Source organism: Pelodiscus sinensis, chromosome 11 (assembly GCF_049634645.1).
Source record: "Pelodiscus sinensis isolate JC-2024 chromosome 11, ASM4963464v1, whole genome shotgun sequence".
In the NCBI taxonomy this organism is placed as follows: Eukaryota; Metazoa; Chordata; order Testudines; family Trionychidae; genus Pelodiscus; species Pelodiscus sinensis.
The window spans coordinates 4,744,867-4,765,054 of record NC_134721.1 but is presented as its reverse complement, the minus strand read 5'-3'; the positions used below and the strand labels follow the sequence as shown (position 1 = coordinate 4,765,054).

The 20,188-nt window shown below is 44.6% G+C and overlaps 1 protein-coding gene across 5 annotated transcripts in view; it reads left to right on the top strand.

Moving 5' to 3' along the window:
• Window positions 1-20,188, top strand: part of PRICKLE2 (prickle planar cell polarity protein 2) — a 223,627-nt gene that overhangs the window by 134,273 nt on the left and 69,166 nt on the right. The window contains exon 1 of one of the 5 annotated variants that reach the window (XM_075938507.1): window positions 1,475-2,423. The exons of 3 other annotated variants lie outside the window; for them this stretch is intronic. The gene's annotated coding sequence lies outside the window, so the exon portion shown is untranslated. Of the gene's footprint in view, window positions 1-1,474; window positions 2,609-20,188 lie in introns of those variants that run through there. One more of the 5 variants, XM_006135078.4, reaches the window with a different exon arrangement.

The following is a 20,188-nucleotide window of genomic DNA, read 5'->3' as shown; positions in this document are numbered from 1 at the left end:
GCCCAAAAATCCTGAGCCAGGCCAAAAAGTAGTAAGTTTTGGGTTCTTTATTGTTTGCCTTCTGGGTTTTTTGCCTAGAAGGGTCACAATTTCAAGCTTTCGTCTTCATATTTGAGGGCTAGAAACACAAATATGAAGGCTAGAAATGTACTTTTGTCCCTAAATTGAACCTCAGAGTCTGATGTAATCACATGACTTCAAGAGCTGGTCTTTAAGGCCATGTCTCCACTTACCAGAGGATCAATGCTCTGGCGATTGATCTTCTGGGGTTCAATTTAGGGGGTCTAGTAAAGACCGGCTAAATCAAATTTTTATGGCGCCCCTGTCGGCACTGGTACTGCTCACTGTTGCGAGAAGTAAGGGAAGTCAGCAGGAGCATGTCTCCCATCGACCTCCTGCTGTGGAAACCGTGCCAAGCTCAGCTTAAATTCTGTTGACTCCAGCTTTGTTATTTATGTAGCTGGAGCTGCGTACCTTCAGCCAATCTTCCGCCACACAGTGTAGGCCTGGCCTAAGAAAAACACCAGATACTGTCGGTGTTATGATGAAATCCCAAGAGTTGACAACCCTGTTTACTGTCTCTTAGGGATGTAATAGGGTAGTCAATTAACCGATCAGCAAAAGCGTAGAGGTTAATGCTATAGACTACATGCATTTCTCCCGTCCCTCCCCCGCCAGTAAATTTTTTAGCAAGCTGACCAGCAGCCTGGCTCAGTCCTTCCTTGTGCCGGGTCCAGGACCTAGCTCCTCTGCAGCTCTGTATTTCAAGTGTATTAGGAGCCAGGCAGGCAGGCAGCCCGGCTCAGTTCTGGCTCGCACCGGAACTGCATCAGAGGCATCAGTGCGGAGAGGCAGTGGGCTCCTCGGGAGTGGGGCTGGAGCGCACTGGCTGCCGGCCTTACCCCCAGGGACTATAGAATAGTTGAGTAACTGATAAGAATTCATGAGGTTACTCTACTGTTCAAGTAACTAATATTGAACATCCCTACTCTCTATGGTTTCTCTTCTTCGATGACCACAACATGCGATAGGGAGGCTTTCTCAAGTGACATTGTGAGATTATTCCTATGGTCCAGAATATGTTCCTGGAATACACACAAAAATGGACTCTGGACCAGATAAGTAGAGGTCAGAAAATAGGCACTAAACAAAATGTGACTTTAATGATGGATGCTACTCAGAATGTTTAACTCTGCTGATGTTTTCAAATATCTAAAAGGGTGTCACAAGGAGGAAGGAGAAAATTTGTTCCTCTTGGTTTCTGAGGACAGGACAAGGAGTAATGGGCTTAAAGTGCAGCAGGGGAGGTTTAGATTGGACATTAGGAAAAAATTCCTAACTGTCAGGGTGGTCAAATATTGGAATAAATTGCCAAGGGAGGTGGTGGAATCTCCCTCTCTGGAGATATTTAAGAACAGGTTAAATAGACCTCTGTCAGGGATGGTGTAGACGGAGCTTGGTCCTGCCTTGAGGGCGGGGGGCTGGACTCGATGACCTCTCGAGGTCCCTTCCAGTCCTATTATTCTATGATTCTATGTAAATGGGCTGCATCCAGGATCAATGGGACATCATAGGAAATAAGTGGGAAATAAAATTAAGAGGGTATTAAAAGTTGGGAGAAAAATAAATTGTTGTGAGTTATAAAATTGGTCTCTTTAATAGCTTGCTGTAATATCAGATAATGGGATAGAGTGGCTGAAATAGGATGCAGGGATTCAAGCTGGATAATAAATTGGGGTTTGGTCAGCAACAAATAAGATCATAGGCCTAGAAGGGTAATTAGTATCTTCAGACCATTAAATTTTGATTGTTGGTAGCTAGACAACTATTTGTGATAGATACGTGAGCCAGATAAAAGGCTTTTCTCATCTGTTTCCAAACAGCCTGTACAGATTATTGATTGGTAAAAAAAAGCTTGATTTACATATAAATAAATGACAGACACTGGCCAATGACAATTTGAACTGTCCAGATGCAGCGACTTTGACTTGCTGACATCACTGCTTCATTAGCATGCAGGAGATGCGAGCACTGCTACAGTAAAGATTCTGGCTCCGCTCTCAAGCTGGCATTTATTCTCGATGGGCTGAATATTTCCTTGTTGATGTCTTGCGCTTTGGAGAGCAAACGGAATATGCTCTTGCTGTCTCTAAGCATCATTTGCCAAAGCTGGGGGGTCGGCTGGAAGCATTTGGATGGCTGGAAGAAGCTATGGGAGGGAAAAGGCAAAACGACCATGCTGGAATTCTGAAGAAGGCAATGTAAGCTCTAACGCCTGTCTGGACACAGGGCAAAAAGCACACTTTTCCTGCTGACGGCTTCCACGGCACATATTCCTTCAAGCAACAGTATGTTTTGTGTGTGTCTCTTCTGAACGGCTTTCCCAGAAGCTTGCTGCTCATTTCAAGAAGGCTCCTACCAGGGTATGTCACGCAGTTTTGAGAAAGAAAACAAGATGTTTGATCACACTGCAGTGCTGTCTGTGTTCTTGGTAGCAGCTTATCAGAGGAAAATAAACAATACAAACTAATATAGCAGAACAATTTGGTAGATTTCCCACCTCCCTCCCCCTCAGCCCCCTGACTGGCATAATCATCAGTGGGAATAGGTAAGAAATTTTCTTTTATTAGCAACTTTTTAGGTTGTCATGCATTTTTGGAGAGAAACGGGAGTGTTTGGTAGGGTGCAGAGGAAATAGGCAGCTATTCTATATGTACATGACTGTAGTGATTTGGTAACTTTGCTGTTATACTGTTATTGGCAAGTGTTAGGAAATGGTGGGGGGGGGGGGGAGTTGAATCTTGCTGCTCTTCCTGTTTATGAATGAAAAAGATTCATTGCTAAATTGACGTTTACAGCTGCAGGAAGTCAAAGATACATGTGTCAGTTCCATTAACATGTTTTTCATCTTAAAAAGAATTGTGAAAGCTTTCCAATAGAAAAATGCCAATCTCTCAGTGCTGATTTACTGCATTGGTATATTCAGCCCTGGGAAGTCTGGCCCAGAGAGGATTTTAAGCAAACTGTGTATAGTCTGGGTGTCTAGATGATGTGATTACAATTAGGGTTATCTGTTTGATTGTTTTGCTGACATCATTCTGAAAACAGTTTCAAAATGTTAATCATACTACACCTTTGTTATACCGCCACAACACCTATTCCATAGACTGAGCTAACCCTTCCACTAGGGAGTTATATTTTCTAAGGTAATTTTCTTTTTGTAGATTCCTCTTTATATCCTGTAAGCAGCTGTATGTGACTAGACATGACCTGTGACCATGTAAGGATTTCAATCCACTTACTCTTTGTTTTGTAGCCATGATGCCTGATCTACCCTAAAGAGTGATTGAACCTTTATGAAGCATTGGGGATTAGCCCTGGATAGAGTAATGCCAGAATAATTATTCATGCCAGATGCAGTATCATCTTTTCAGTTTTCGCTCTGTTGTCTTGTCCCTCACTCCTACTCATTTTTATTCAGTGATTATTTCACCTGCTGGGTGAGTGCTTCCATTTCTGACCTCAGTGTGGTCTATTTATAAGAATACTGACTTGAATCTGTGGCAACGCTTCACAAAGCAAGCTGTCTGTGGTTCACACGATTATATTATGCTTAGTGTTTCAATCTTCTTCTGTTGTTTGGTTTTCAACAACTTTGTTATACTTAACAAAATGAAATGGCTTCGCCAGTTTCCTGCGCCCAGTATTTGCTTGTGTTGGCCGACATTCCCAAAACGCATCGTACGTCTGGTAAGCCTCGACTTTGAAATAATTATCGTATTTCTCAATGTGACATGGCTAATCAAATTTCTGAGTATTTTGTCTGTTGGTGACATTTCATTTCATTGGAATATTGAGTGCAGGGCATGTTAAAAGGGAAGCCTGTTTACTACACATCCAACACTGTAAATATCCTTTTAAATCAAAAAGAGCATCGTGGCGAAGTCATAATGAAACTGCTTTGATTTCAAATAGAATTGACAAGAGTTCATTATAAAACATGGAAGACTAGAATGCGATGGTCCGCAAGGGAGGACCAGTGAAAGAACTGTGCAGAGATGAGTATTATGTAAACTTACAAATCAAAGGCTGTGTATGCTAGCATGGCCACAGCTGTCTGTCCGTGCCCAGTTAGAAATTAAATATAAACCCTGGTAGAATCAAACATTGTGGAGCAATCTTCTGCATTATTTAAGCAATATAAAGAAATCCTTTGAGACTGGACGACAGTGCTGCATCTTGCTGAGCTGGAAAGCAACTGGATGGTGTAATTAAAGATGTCAAAAGATAACCTATGGTACAGTGCAAGCTTTTCAAGGGACGTTGCTGTTTTAACAACTGAGAGCGCTCTTGAGTGGAGTGCTGGGGAATTAAAACTAGAATGAGCATTTAGTAAAGGATTTTGCTGAGTCTTCATTATGTAAGTCTGCTTCTCACAGCCCACTTGAAATGATGTTTGTAGAACCCAGATAATGGTGTGTTTGGAGTTGCCATTATGTGTTTGAAAGTGTCTGTTCAGTTCATGAAAAGGTTAGGAACTGGGCAAGCACTGCCATAAGGAAACATCCCAAGTGCTCAAAACGCACAAGTCAGGCCCTGGAAAAATCATGAGATTTAAACAAAAATAACAACTAGGTTCAACTTCTCTAGTCTGGCACTCTCTGGTCCTACATGATTTTAGTTAGCCAGATGTCCCCTTATCATTAATGTGGCCAAGTTTCCCGTAGTCCCATAAAGTTTGTTTACAGCTACCAGTCCTAGCTCTCAGCATTCTGTGCTGTTATTTAGATCTAATTTGCCCCAAATATCTTCTAAGAGCCTCGTAACTCAGGGAAGTGTCGGTAATTCTGTTAGACAATACTAACCTCCTGTGGTTCAGCAAATTCTGTTTCTACATCAGTCAGGAACTGAGGGTTTTGGACTAGAGAGGTTCAACCTGTAGTGGGTGAAATCTTGGCCCTGTTGAAGTCAGTGAGAATTCTGCCATTGATTTCACCAAGACTAGGATTTTCAGACCACAATTTTTTGGAAGGCAGGGGCATTTGCACTCTGAGTTTGAGCCTTTGTGGATCACATTTGCAAGCTTGTCTCCACAATTTGAGGGCTAAACCCTTATTTTTTTTAATGAAAGCTGGTTGTCATGTTAACACCTGACTCCAGAAGTTGGGGATTTAAGAAAACACCAAATGTTATCAGATTCATGGTGGAACTGTGAGTTGACAATTGGTATGGTCGTTGATTTAAATTATTTCCATGAGAGAGGACAGCCCCCCCCCCCCCCCCAGCCATCTCTGTTCTAGTGCTAAGCTGAGGAATAGAGCACTGAGGGATGCCTGTCTCTTTCATCCTTTGCAGGAATTGAAAGGCCTAATGCACAGTGAAGATAAGCCAACAGAAACAACATTCACATTGTCAGTTTCAAACATACACAGGTTACCCAGGAGCAAAAGGGCTCTTAAAATTAATGTAAAAAGGGGGACAATGTATTTTTCATCTCTCTATAAAATAAATCACAAATGAAGGGATTTTGCTGAATCTTTTTCTAAAAAAAAAACATTAATTTATGGTCTGAGACCAAGCAAGGAGAATTTCATCCTAAAAGGGGTATTTTTCAGAGAGTTATCAACACCTCTGAACAAAGTTCTAATTAAACTTGGCAAAAATTGATTTTTATTTTTAACATGTTGACAACTAATAGCAATGTTTATCTTTAAACTTTTTTTAAAAATACAGATTTAAAGCTTCACATTTGTGAAAAATTACAGTTTTCATCTTTTGTTTCTATTTGTACCCATTTAAGTTTTCCTAGTTGAGGGAAATTTGGGGCGGGGGATGGGGGTCAGACAATTATTAATTATTTAATGATGGTAGATGATGAGATTCAAAAATTAAAGTTAGATAACCATTTAAACCCAAACTTTCAACCTCAAATGCCAATATATACCAAGCAAATATCCTTAGCACTTTTCTTTCATTGCCTATCTGTAAAAATGGTTTGTGTGTGTGGTTTGTGTGTATGTGTAAATTTCCCCAAAATTTACCAATAAAAATCATAGAGCCTAGTTATAGTGAAGGACTTAACATATGGTAAACCATTGTTGCCACTGTGAAAGTCACCTGGAATTAAATCCAGGGAACATGAAGGATATGTCTTACATCCAAGCCAAGCAAATATAAAGTTTACAGTAAAAATACAGCTTGCCACTAGTAGTCATCCTGCTTTGTTTTCCTAGGAAGAGAAAGGCAGCCCATGTAATGCAAATGCTATCTTGAGATGTGTAGCCATGCATGATCTAGGCTAGTCACTCCAGTTATTCATTTGTTACTAACCAAAGCACAAAGAACCCTGGTATTTTAACATATAGATTATTATACTCTTCAGGAAACTTTGTTAGGCTAACGGCATCACTTTCCTGTGGGGTGCATTGCCATCAAATCCTGGACCTACAAGCACCAATAGAAGGTCACTCCATAGTAGGGGGCACAGATTGAATATAGCAGCTTAAAGGCCCTCTCACCACCCCTGGCTCCTAATGTAGGGGAATAAGGTTTCATTGCTGCTGCCCCCACAGATAATGCCCAGCTGCCATACTGGTCCCTTGTCAGTGGCTGATGTTAGGGATGGAAAATCCTGTTTAATTGGCTAACCAGTTAAACATATTGTTTAGCCAGTTAGCCGATTTAAGGAGGGAGTCCCGGTCAGAGAAGCTCCTGTCCATGATGAGCCCCCTACGGGGCTGCAGCAGCCCCCTGCCTCTGGCAAGTGAGGAGCTGCTGCAGCCTCCCCCCAATGGTTATCCTTAACTGGTAAGACTCATCCGTTAAGGGTGAAGCTATCGGGCTGACCAGTTAAAACTTCACAGCCCTAGCTGGTGCTGGTTAGAACTTCAAGGGCCGGCCTAGAGCACAGCTGGCCCCAAACCAGCTGAGTGTGAAGGTTACTTAGAACTCCTGCCCTCTCCCCTCCTGTCCTGAGCTCCCCTGGGTGCCTCTCTGCCCTAGCTGAGGATCTGGGACATTGTCTTTGTTGTGTTGGTGTCAGATTTCCATGCTTGTTTTCACTGTGTCCATCACTGTGTGTGTGTCATGGTGACCACCAGAGCAAACTGAATCCCACCGTGAAGGGTGGCCACTGAAGATCTCAGCCATGCAAAGCTCAAGAGGTCACAGTGGTTGCTGTCCTGGTAAGCAGATCCTTTTGCTGGTAAACACTGCCCAGTAATGTCGGCTGGAGTCTGGAATGAACGAGCTACGTGACAATGCTACTGATTGCTACCTGGCTTCAAAATGGTTCCGAGCTGCATTGCTCACTCTGCCTGAGCAACCCCAAACAGGCTTGTTCAACTGCCTTAAAGCGGTTATTGGGTAATTCAAAAATGGTCACCTCTGAATATGTGTGTTTTGAGGTGGTTTGGCACAGGAAGGGTTTGTCCGTTTTTGGGTTTTTTTTTCTCCTGCATCCAATTCCTTGTTTCATGAGCTCTCGGTGCTGAGAAAACCACAGCTGGCTGGCTGATTTTTGTAACTCCTACTTCCTAAAGCACAGGAGTGGTAGCTTTCCTTTTGTGTCCTTGTTTGGGAAGACTTCAGATACCCCTCTGGAGAGAAATACTCTAGCTATAAGCCGTTTGAAACACAATTACACACATGAACTATTGTACATGTTTATGAGCTCTTTCTTCTACTAAGCCATAGTGTCGCGTTCATGAATAGCTTGAAGGGTGCATGCAGCCGAAGAAATGTTTTGTCCAAAAGCTACCTGTTTTGTAGCTAAGTCTGTGGTCACTTTGGATCTTCCCAGCACATTGGTGGATAAGAGTTGTGAGAGTTTGGTACAAAGTCCAGTATCACAAATGCAGTTGGAAGAGATTGGAAGGGGATCGGGAGGGATATGACATTTCTGATTGGTAGAACTCAGGATCAAGTTGGCAGCTCTTCTTTTGATCTCTCGTGTGATACTCCTAGGTAGAATATATTGTTCAGCCATTTAAAAATCCTATTTAAGGCTTATTTTCTTTACCAATGCAGCACATGGAACCCCTGCAACCATGCATAGAAAGAGTTGCAGAAAGATTTGTGCTAATCCGAGAGATCAGACAATTCACTCATGTAAAAACAGAGACCCAAACCGTGAGTGTGTAGAACTCTGTGGGCTTTGATGTAGCTGAATTTGATGGGGTAACGTTGGAAGCACCCTGGATTTACACCGGCGGTTATATTAGTGCAGTGTAACAGCCCTTCAGTGACTTGAAGTTGATTGCATGCTGGAGTTTGAACACCCCATCAGCATCCAGAGGGTGGTTTGCTTCCAGCTCTGTGGATTGCATGGCCAGGTTCAGTTGTGAAACCCGTTGCCATCCTCAACGGCAGGGTTAATGCCGCTGTATTCGAAATCTCCAAGTTCAGTCTGCAGCGTGCGGAGCGACTGCCGTGGTAATTCTTGGCACCGTGTTTCCACTGGGCAGACTGCCACCTCCCAGTCCCTTTCTGGGCATTTCTGTGTCACTCCCCAATACCTCAGAGCCTTTCAGTCCAGAAGGTGACTGAGGAGCGCCTTTGTACACTGTGGTGACCACAGTGTGGGATCTGGCCTCAAGCTGGCTCTGCTAATTTCTTCAATGCCAGACATTTATTTTTCTTTTGCTCTCCTGGTAGGGCTTCCATATGAATCTTCCTCCGTCTCTCACCCACAGACGGTTGCAGCGTTAGCCCTCTATATTTGACAGATCATTTCTGGGCAGGCAGGCCACACTACAGGCAGGAAATTTCATTGGGCACAGCCCAGCGGGTGGTATTTGTTTTATAAAATACTCAAGTTGCTTGAATAAAGACATATGGGGAGAGGCATGAACATCCCTTACACTTAACTCACACGATCCGTTGTTTACAGCCAGGCCCTAAGATACAACCGGATCTGCTCTGATCCCACAGTCAGAGACAAACACCTACAAGATCTTAAAAATTAAATACCCACCTGGGGAAGTGAGGGAATAGATTGACAGAGCCAGACAAGTACCCAGAAGTCACCTACTAAAAGACAGGCCCAACAACGAAAATAACAGAACACCACTGGTCATCACCTACTGCCTCCAGCTTAAACCCCTCCAGAGCCTCACTGACAATCTACAACCTATCCTGGAAAATGACCCCTCCCTCTCAAAGATCTTGTGAGACAGGCCAATCCTCTCCTACAGACAGCCCCCTAACCTGAAGCAAATTCTTTCCAGAAGCCTACCAGCTCTGTCCACATATCTGTCCAAATTCCGTTGCCAACTCTGTCCACATATCTCTACAAGTAACACCATCACAGGACCTAACCACATAAGGCCCACATCCACTAATGTGATGTATGTCATCAAGAGCCAGCAGTGCCCATCGGCCATATATATTAGCCAAGCCGGACCGTCTGTGTGTCAAAGGATAAATGAACACAAATCAGATACTGTATTAGATAATGGATTTAAAAGTAGCCATTCTTCTACAAAGCAATTTTGCACCCAATTCCAGAGGGAGACAGCTGAACTTGAATTTATTTACAAATTCAACACTATCAACTTGGACTTGAATAAAGAAATTAACTGGTTAACACACTACAAAGCCAATTTCCCCCGCCTTTGATATTTGCATGTCCACATCAAATGCCATGTATGGGACACATCCTGCCTGACTTAATTAGCTTCATTAACACTGGTCCTACAATTAACAGGTAGCTGTTTTGCTGTTATATATACCCTTGTAATTTCCATTCCAACACATCTGATAAAGCGATATTTACTGACAAAAGCCCATGACCTAATATATGTGTAAGTCTCTAAGGGTACATCTACACAGCAGCGCTATTTTGGGATACTTCTGGTATTCCAAAATAACTATTCCGCATCTTTTAAACAAGTCCATTATTTCAAAATAGTTTTAGAAATAACAGGCTCGCTATTCCGATGTCCCTGTAAACCTCATTCCACGAGGATTAAGGGATGTTTTGGAATAGCTCTCTCTCTCTCAAAATTTGATGGTGTGTAGACTGTGCCAAATTTCAAAATAAGCTATTGCGAAATACACTAGAAATAAGCTACGCAGTTTGCACAGCTCAAATTGTGTAGATTACTTTGAGCTACGGGTACAGTGTAGATGCACCATAAGGTGCCACAGGACAGCGTGTTGTTTTTAAAGTTATGGACTAACATGGTGACCCCTCTGAGACTTTTTATCACACTGGTTTATTTAGAGTTTTCCTGGTTGCTCCTGTCAATATCCAGGTGCCACGCTGCAAGCACAGGTGATAATAAAAGGGACCTTCACTACCCTAAAACAGGAGATCCAATAGCAGACAGAACGTGTAGCATGAGCCATATCCAGCATTAGTGGGTCTGCAAGGAGAAGTGAGATCCAAAGCCCAACCACTTTGCTTTCACCCCTCTCTCATTTAAACCATTGGAGCTGGGTGCTGCAGGATCTGTTAGAGACTAGGATACAGGTGGTCTGGCCTAGTGGTCTGAGCAGGAGTTAGGTCCAATGGGTGGAACAGGCATCCGGGGTAGAGAACGAAGCCGACATTCAGCACCAGAGTCAACAGGGCTCAAGCCACAGCTGGAACCAGGAATCGGAGCTGCGGGTCAGAGCCGGCAGTCAAGCCAGAGTCATGGCCTGAAGTCAGAGGCCAGGGTCAGAGCCAGGAGTGGTCACTAAGGATTGGAGGTGATGCGGAGGAGCAGAAGTCAAGCCAAAGCTCAAGCATGGAGCAGGGGCAAAGGCAGGAGCAGAGCTGGACCCAGGAACAGGATTGGATGAAGTCATCAGGCACAAGTGCCATCCGATGCTGCCCCAGGTAACTGCCCTGTTGTTCCAACAAGCTTCCTGTTCCTCCTGCCTTAAATAGCATGGTTGACCAATTGGTGGAGTTGGGTAATTCTCCAATCAGAGCATCCATCATGGGTGGTGCCTCCAAGTTCATCTGGTGTCCATAACCATTGGATGGATGCCAGACTGTGGCAGCTCTCTGGTACCTCCCGGGCCTGAGTCCAAGACCCAGGACTTCACAGCACCTTGGCAGAAGGCACCTACTGTAGTTTCACCCAAGGAGAGAGACCACCTCTAAAGCAGCTGGGACCAGAGCCATGTAGAGCTCCCTAATTCAAACTCACCCTTTAAACTGCCCTTGGGAATCCACTGGTCGCCAGTATAATGGGCTCCTTAGCAAGCGGGTTGCAGCATGTGGTCATTGGCCCTGATTTATGAATAGCTTGAAGGAATAGCCCTGGGGAAAGTTCAGTGCGGTAACCCAACTTCCAGGTGACAAAGACACAGGCAGGGGCGGCCCATGAGCCTAGGCAAACTAGGCAGTTGCCTAGGGCGCCGCCAGCCCGGGCGCCCGATGATGATGTCACGAGGTGCCAGGGCGCCCCATGATTACATCACAGCCGTTGACGGCCGTGCAGGCGGGGGCACTGATCGCGCCTTCTGCCTGGGGCGCCAGCTGCTGCAGCCAGCCTCGGGCTGCTCCTGGACACAGGTAACCACTGCCAAAGCCACGTCAGGAAGAAAAGAATTCAACCTGTCTGCTGAGAACATGTTGGCAATTGTGGCTACCACAATCTGAGAGATAGCTGGGGCATGGACATAAACATGGCTGTTTCTCCCAGCTGTGGTATCCATCCCAAAGCAGCATTTCAAGACTTGACTTAGCCACTTAATCTTCTTCTGTGTCCCAATCGTCCATACTGGTCTAGTAAGTGAGCCAATGAAGTGGGAGTCCAGAAACAGGGTTGCTCTTTCTTGCTCTTTGGTGTGGTATGCGACCTTGGGGAAACCTCGTTCCTTCTCCATGTGTCGGTTTCCCCACTTGGAAAAGAAGAGAGCTGTGCTTACGCTTCTTTGTAAAATGCTTTGGCTGCAAGTGCTATACACCAGACAGTTGTGTTAATTTTTTAGCCTCAGTAAATTATTCCTTCTCCTTGCAGGGTCTGAAGAGATGGCCGCATGCTGAGGACACTGTCCCTTTTAATTCCTAATTAGCTCTCATAATAGTTCCATAATTGTGTTCAGAAAGAGAGGTAACAGAATTAGATCTGAAGAAACTGTGTCTGAGAAACGGTTGTCAGATCTGGTAACTTTCTGTTATTTTTCACGATACACTGACCGATGTAACATGACTCAGTTTCCTCACAATCAAAATAATTGTCCGATACTGCCAAGGACCATGGAACTTGTGTGTATGTCGAGCAGCCTAGAAGCTAAAAAGTACTCTGCTATTTTTGCAAAATGTAGTTGATTGGAATTCCGCTGTAATTTTTGTTCAGAAACCAGAGAATTGGTTTTAAGGGGATTACAAAATCTCACATATTAACATGCACCCAAATGTATGCAGATCCTTTATTACTCAGATGGTACCACTGTCTGTTCTCCTTGCACTATGCACCAAATATGAGCAAAGCCGGGAGCTTGTGCTGCGAGCCAGGAAATTGTATTTGCTACACAGTCTCTCGGTAACGAAGTTTCTGTCTGATACAATTTACTAAATTCAGCCCCACGGGGGATGACGGAGGAAGGAGAAGCAATGCTAGGAATGTTGAGTGTTCGTGAGGATCTGTCCCTTTTCCAGGGCGAGTGATGGTAACATCTCCATCTTGATTGCTGCTGCTGCTTCCATTTTTGACCAGATCCAACTTGCACATTCCACACAGAGAAGGATAGAAAAATATAGAATGTTTATGCCCTACTGTGTCCACTAGGTGTCAGTCTGCTGCCCTTACACCTTTCCTCTGCTTTGTGGAGCAAACAACAGGATTCCACCATGCTGTGCTTGCTGAAATATCACAAGCATCAGAAGTTTGTTTTCCCCCATAGTGGCAGGAGCAGAGGGATCCTAGCTTTTATTCCTGTCTTGGACCAAGACTGCCTGAAGCAGGTCACGTGTTTTATTGTTTGTGTCTCGGTTTACCAATCTGAACAATGGGTATTGTAATAAAGGTCTGACACACAGCATTGCGGGCAAGGGATACATGGCAGGGGTCAGTGACCCCAGCAACTAATCACGGCCCGCATAGGATAATCGCATATTTGTTCACCGGGGTGTCATGCAGTTTTATTGATGAATGCCTGCAGAACCGTTGCAACATGTCATTATGATTAGGCAGGAGATAGAATAAAGTGCCTAGCGGGGGCCGGCATTCAATCATTACACATTCACAGTTGTTCCCTAATTAAAGAGGGTAAACATCAGAATGCAGGAGTGAAAAAGACCTCGAGCTGGGATCTGTGGTATTTTGTTAAAGGTGACCTGCAAAGAGAAACCTGAGGTAAGGGCAGATTTCTATGCTGAATGCCTCTAGTAATCAGAGGCTATATGTTGGAAAGGGGAAGGAATCCAATACCGAAATCAATTTTAATTAACATGGTCAAAATCAGTTTCCCCATCTCCAAATTTCTCTAGCTGCTCTTTGCTTCATTGGACATATCCCAGAATGCATCAGCCTGGTTGGTAGGAGCATCTGGCCCATATAGCTGTCTTTGCTTTGCAGCTCACCATTAATGAAACATGAAAGATAGCAGATCTGGAAATACTTCCCTTTTAGACCTTTTTTTGCTCCCAGACTCAGTTGCTCACCATCTTTGTAATAACACTGAAGAAATGAAAGAAGCTGCCGTTGGAGCCAGCAGTGAGCGGTTCAGTGAAGCGCAGTAGGCTACCGGAAATGACAAATTGACGGATGATGCATTGAATATAACTTTGGCCAGGAAATTAAGGACAGAGCTGAATGGAGGCTTTTCAGCATAGCAGGAACTGCTAGGTGGCTGCAGTGCGAGGCCGGGGAGGGGTATAAAATCCTCTTGCATGGAGCATGGCAGTACAGAATATGGCACAACCAGAGGATTCATTTTCACTGAGTTTTCTCTGGGGAAGTGCAACATTTGCATCTTCCAGGAGGAGGGCGCATTGTCAGTCTCTAGTTCTTGAGTTGGGAGGTTGAGTAAAGTAACCTCTCCTCCTCTTCTCTGCATCCAGCCTTCAGGCTCATCCCATTCATGAATCTCTGCCTCTCTAGCATGTGCATTGCAGGTGCTGCCCTGTGTGTAACCCACACACCTTCTGGTGGCACTGAGACCACTTACACAGAGAGAGAATGAATGTGCTCTACAGCCTAAGCTGAGCGCCAACTGAGCGCCAACTGTAGCGGCTCCTCTACTAAGCTCCAAGGGTCCCAGATTCAGTTCTGCTTGTTGACATTATGTAAGTTCATCCAATTTAAAGTCACTTATGGTTCTTTGGCACAAAGATCCTGCCTCACCTTGTATGCAGGTTGAACCTCTCTAGTCAGGCACCTTTGGGACCTGACTGGTGCTGGAGCACAGGAGGTCAGTATTGTCTAGCTGCATTACCAACACTTCCATGGTTTACGGGCACTGAGAAGACATTGAGGGGTAAATTAGAGCTAAATAACAGCACAGAACACTGAGCCAGAACCGTGGAAAAGTTGGCCACACCCATGCTACGTGGACATCCAGATAGGTAAAATCATGCCGGGCTACAGATGGTGCCAGATCAGAGAGGTTCAAGCTGTGGTACCGTTATGTCCAACCACTTCTGAAGCTGCAAACTAGCCACACTCAACTGGCCAAATAGCCACATGTGGCTGGTGGCCAGCATGTTGGACACCATGGCTGTAGTATAAAGCAACATGCCCATTTACAGTCCTCTTAATAACACCCTGCTACTAATAAATGCCTGTCACGTATATTAGCTTGCTGCTGCTGCCCCCAAAGGCTCCGATGGAGACAGAGGCCTGCCTGTGCTAAATGCTATGCAAACATATAGCGCGAAGATGAATGCAATGACACCCGTGAAGCCATTGAGAACACAGATGGGCCCAAAACCGAGAACATAGCTCCAGACCCTGTGCATGGCTCCAGATCCCAAACTTGGTGGATTGGGCTCTGAATTCTCCTGTTCTTTTTCTCACCCGCTCATCGTCGCAGTCATCTCCAGGGGGTAGCAGAGCTGAACAGCCAATGTGGTGTGGTTTGTGTGGCATGTCAAGAGAGCTCACACTGGGCTCTTGCTCTCTGCAGCTGTTCTTGCTGTGCAGTCCCTGAGTGAGGGCTGCTTATTTTGCCAAGAAGCAAGACGGTCCCCTTTAATGTACAGCCCAGAGGCCAAATTCTATCCAGCTATTCCACTGCGGCCATTGGGGAATGTGTTGATATGCCAGAGAGTTTTGTCCCTTCTCTGTAGAGTGCAGCTGCAATTGCACCAGGAGAACAACAGAGAGACAGATGTTGACCATAAAATGCATCTCTCCTTTAACTTCTTCAAATGAATTGTTGACCCCGGGTAGAACAATTTTTTCAGTCTGTTTAGGGAGGTTGCATCTTGGTACTGTATGATATCAGTTCAGTGAGGGCGTCTTTCCAACAAAATATGAAACCAGAAAATGTTACTCTCCCCTCACCCCCATTTACCGCCCTCCTTCCTGGGCCTGCTGCAGGGCAAAAAAAAAAAAAAAAAAGTTTGCAGCTCCTTATAGAACAGAAATGCCAAGACTGTTTGGCAGATTGAACTTTAGGAGGAGAGCAGCCAGCCTCCTGCGTCCTCCTTTCTTTATTTTATGAGCTACTAGTGTTTGTCAAATCCTGTGATTTCTCCAGTCTCCTGCATCAGTTGGTCCTGCATCCATTCTTGAATTTGCACTGCCAAATTCCATGATGTTGTTGGTTTTTTTAAAGCCCCACCTACTGGAGTCAGGTGATTCCAGGAGACTCTCAGCTACCATTCAAATGTTTCTCATCTTCGTGTTTGTGCAGAAAAACTTGACAAAGGTGAAAGTGAAAGGCTCGAAGAATGGAAAGTAAATAAAAAGAAGCCCAAATTATTTTTTAAAATGCTCTGGATTTCTAAGCCAATCGCATGATTTGGGGGTGTGACGCACGATTTCTGAATGCTTGAGATTGGACATGTTGATCTTGTCTCCCAAAGGCATCTCTGAAATTTAAAAAAACCATGTAAAATAGCTACTTACATGTTTCTGGCATCATATTAATTACTTAATATGCACAACTTGGCAACCTACCCCTGACATCAATACAGATTGTATGTGTGTGTCCCAGGGCACAATTAGGTCTTCAGAGTTAATGCTTGCTTTGGAATGAAGATAAGATTTCTAGCTCTTTTTTTAAGAGGTGAGATTGGCTTAACTTTGTTCTCATCAGCACGTGTGCCTAGTTTTCTCAGCCGTGGGTTCCTCTACATATGTGACAGTCGTGCTCTTCTCGGAACTTGAAAGACAAACGTTTTTTGTCCATCAGAACTTCACTGTTAAGTCGGTGCTGCTGGCTGGACAAAATGAAGTTGATGGATTCACCCCATAGTGAAATATGTGGCTATATGTGCACTGTGTTATACTGTAAATGGTAATGTACTTGGCATGTTGGCTATGAATCTTGAGCTTGTCCGGACTCTGATATACTTACCTCATATGTACAGCTGGCCAAACACCGTCTTTGCTACGGTCCATGTGTGTTCCAATTGCTTTGGTTTGCAAGGAAAGGGTGTTAGTGATACTTTATACAGAGTTGAGCAATCATGCGACCAGGGTCTAATCCAAGGGTGGGAAATAATATTTGGTGTGGGGCCACTCCAAGCATTTGGTAAGCGGTCAAGGGCTGCACTTTTCTGTGATATTAATGGAGGAGGTGCTGGGTCTGGGATGGAGGGTGGGTGCAGAAGGGAGTTTGGGGTGAGGGATTGGGGAGCAGGAGTGAGTGGGGGGGGGTCTGTGGGGGAGTTTGGGTGAAGGAGGGGATTGTGACCTGGGGCAGGAGACTGGTGTACAGGAGGGGCGTGCAGGGGTTTGGGTTGTGACTTGGGGTGGGAGATTGGAGTGCAAGATCTGGGAGGGGATATGGGTGAAGAGGGTTTGGGTTATGCGAGTAAGGATGCAGGAATACGGAGAGTAGGGGAGGTGGGAGGATCTGGAGTGCCAGACACAGGCTCTGGCTGGGAGACACTTACCTGGGTGACTCCTGGCCAGCAGCCCAGCAGGTTCCTCAGACAGGATCTCTGCCTTCCATGCCCCCAGAGGCCACTCAGAGCAGCTGGCTGCAGGGGCCATGCGCTGCTTTGAACGCTCAGAGCTCGATGGGAGGAGGTAAGGGGTAGCTCCCATTGGCGGGAAACCAGTCAATGGGAAATGCGAGATTGTGCTGGGGGGCAGGGCCAGTGCGTGAAACCTCTTCCCGCTTCCCCTGAATTCACAGTGTTCAGAGATGCACATGGCCTCACAACTGGCTTTTCTGAGCTGCGGGCGGCAGCAGGGCAGGCAGAGAGTCTTGCTGAGGCTCCCACTGGGCTGCAGGCCAGATCCTGGCCACATGTTTTGCCCGCCCTTGGTGTAATCAAATTAGAACTCATAGGCTCATAGACACTAGGGTCAGAAGGGACCATTATGATCATCTAGTCTGACCCCCTGCACAATGCAGGCCACAGAATCTCACCCACCTACTCCTGGAATAATCCTCTCACCTATATCTCAGATATTGAAGTCCTCAAATGATGGTTTAAAGACCCCAAGATGCAGCGAATCCTCCAGCAAGTGATCCGTGCCCCCTGCTACAGAGGAAGGCAAAAAACCTCCAGGGCCTCTGCCAATACCCTCGAGGAAAATTCCTTCCCGACCCCAAATATGGCGATCAGCTGAACCCTGAGCATGTGGGTATGACTCACAAACCAGACACCCAGAAAAAAGTTCTCTATAGTAACTCCAGTCATCCCACCATTGGCCTATTTACCACTGATAGTGAAGAACGAACTCCACTGATGTCAGAAGAATTACACCAATGTGAAACTAGGGTCAGAATTGGCTGCCTGTTGTTCTCTGCTCCTTCTGTCTCACTGTACAATGAGACACACCTGTCTAATGTACGTGTATCTGCTACACACACCAACCATTATTTTATGCCTTTGCGTCATTAGTTCCATCTCAGGGAGGAGACGTTTGACATTGACACATTTCTATCTGATTTTGCACCAAGGGGGATTATTTTTTAATTGAGTTGGGGTTGAAGATCATAAAACAAGTATAAATATGTCTACCCTATGTAGAGAACAAATGAGAACTATATATTAGTAAAGAAAGGTGCCCACAGGATATTGTATATAGCTGTTATGAAAAATCAGATCCCAACATTCATAAAATAAGGTTATGAACAATATTATTTTCTCACCATTTAGTTATATGGTAGCATAGTCAGTGGAGTAAAGGTTCAGCTATGCAGACCCAAAGGCATTCTCTCCCAAATGATAGGGCTGTAGTCTAGACTGGCTGATCATTGTATACGGGTTGACAAGATGCTAGTGAGTCAGAGATCGGAAAGTGGGAGAGGGGGGTTGTGTCGGATGGTGTGATGAGGAGTAATGAGAGGAAAGGTAGAAAATTAAATTCCCCGATGGCAAGATCTCGATGTCTGTAAAATCTTCCCGGAGAACTGAAGGAAGCCCTACCCTCTGAGACATTCACAACTGAAATGGACAAAACCTTAGAAAGCTCAATATCCGGCACAATTCCACACAGCTGGGGAGAAGGACCAGATAAATTATTTTATCTTTGCCTCTCCAACTCCTCTGATTGCACAAACCTTTGGTTAAACAGGCAGACTTTTTCCAGCTCGGAGATCTCACAGACACACAGTAATTGGGAGACAAAACATCCTCCCTTAATATATTATTTTTAATACAGAGTCTGCCGTGTGGAACTAATGGTGTCCCTAAGTGAATGGATCATTCATCTCGTGTCGTTGCCCCAGGGGAAGATCCGAGTCCTTTCTGTAAGGGTGAAGGCCTGCAGCTGGAATCCCTTAATTGGTGAAAGTGGGTTTGTATGGACACAGCAGTAGGGACCATCATTTTGTTCTGTGTTTCTACAACACTTCACACAGTGGGGTGATGGTCCAGGACTAGGGCTTCTCAATGAGTGACGTGATGAGACCCAAGCAGGGTAAAACAAGGATTCTGGCTGACTATCTTTTTTGCTGCAACTTCTCATTGTTAGACCCTTCGTAATTTAAAAAAACATCGTAAGTGTCGAATTTACCTCATTTAATAAAAAGTGAAAACTTTCATCACATTCTCGGCAGTTACGTACCATTAAATATCACGTCCCTATTGTTGGAGGAGGAGCACGTAGATTTCGTTTTAATGTTACAATATGTGTCCTTTCAAAAATCTTGCTGTCTGTACCGAGCCACAGCTGCACGATCACGTACCGTGTATAAAAGGCGGTTCGGTCAATGGGAGTGTTCTGGTTTCTGTGTGAGCTCACCAGTTCCTCTGGAATGGATGTGATCAGAAGCCCACAGCCAGTTTAGCTCTAAAAAAATCACATAGGGGCCTGTTCCAACTCCCACTGATGTGTATGGGAGCATTGCTGTTGATTTCAGTGGGAGTGAGATCAGATCCCTGGTGAGATGTCCATGACACACAGCCTGGAAGAAAATAAAATATTAAAAGTAGCCTCAGAGCCTACTACCAATACTAACCTATTTGCTGAACAGTGACAATATCTGGGACATGAGCAGTATGGGGAGAGATTTTAAAACCCATTTTCATTGTGCTCACATTACTGCTACTTTAAAATCTGCTGATTAAAATAAAGGTTCTTTCTTTTTAACTGCTCTGCTGTTGAGAGAAACATCCAGGAACTCAGTCAATGAGAAATCACTTATATGCTCTGGTTCTCTTCTAGGCATTCGCTGTTGTCTTCATTTTACCCCCTGATGTTGGAGTTTGTGTTAGTTCCCTAAGCTTTAAATATTGTGTTGCTGGCTGACTGAAAGAATGTGATTGCTATCCAGAGAATTACATTTCATAAAAACAGAAGTAAACCCTGCTGGAATACATACCAAATTCTGAAATGCTCAGTATTCACCTCTGAATCTATTATTTATTCCTACCTTCTTGTTGCACGTTGGGCTGCTTCTAATCCTATCATAAAACAAGATGGAAAAAGTTGTGAAACCAACTCCTCTGCGTTTTGACAGTAGCTTGTTAATTAATGTATTCACATGAAATTGGGCCTTGATTATTTTATAAGGTAACAGCCCCAGGCTGTACCGAGCCCCTTTGATGAACTGGATGCCAGCCAGACTCTATCTGTGCAGTCACTCGGTCTGTATTTTAGATCTGACGAAAAGTAGGAAA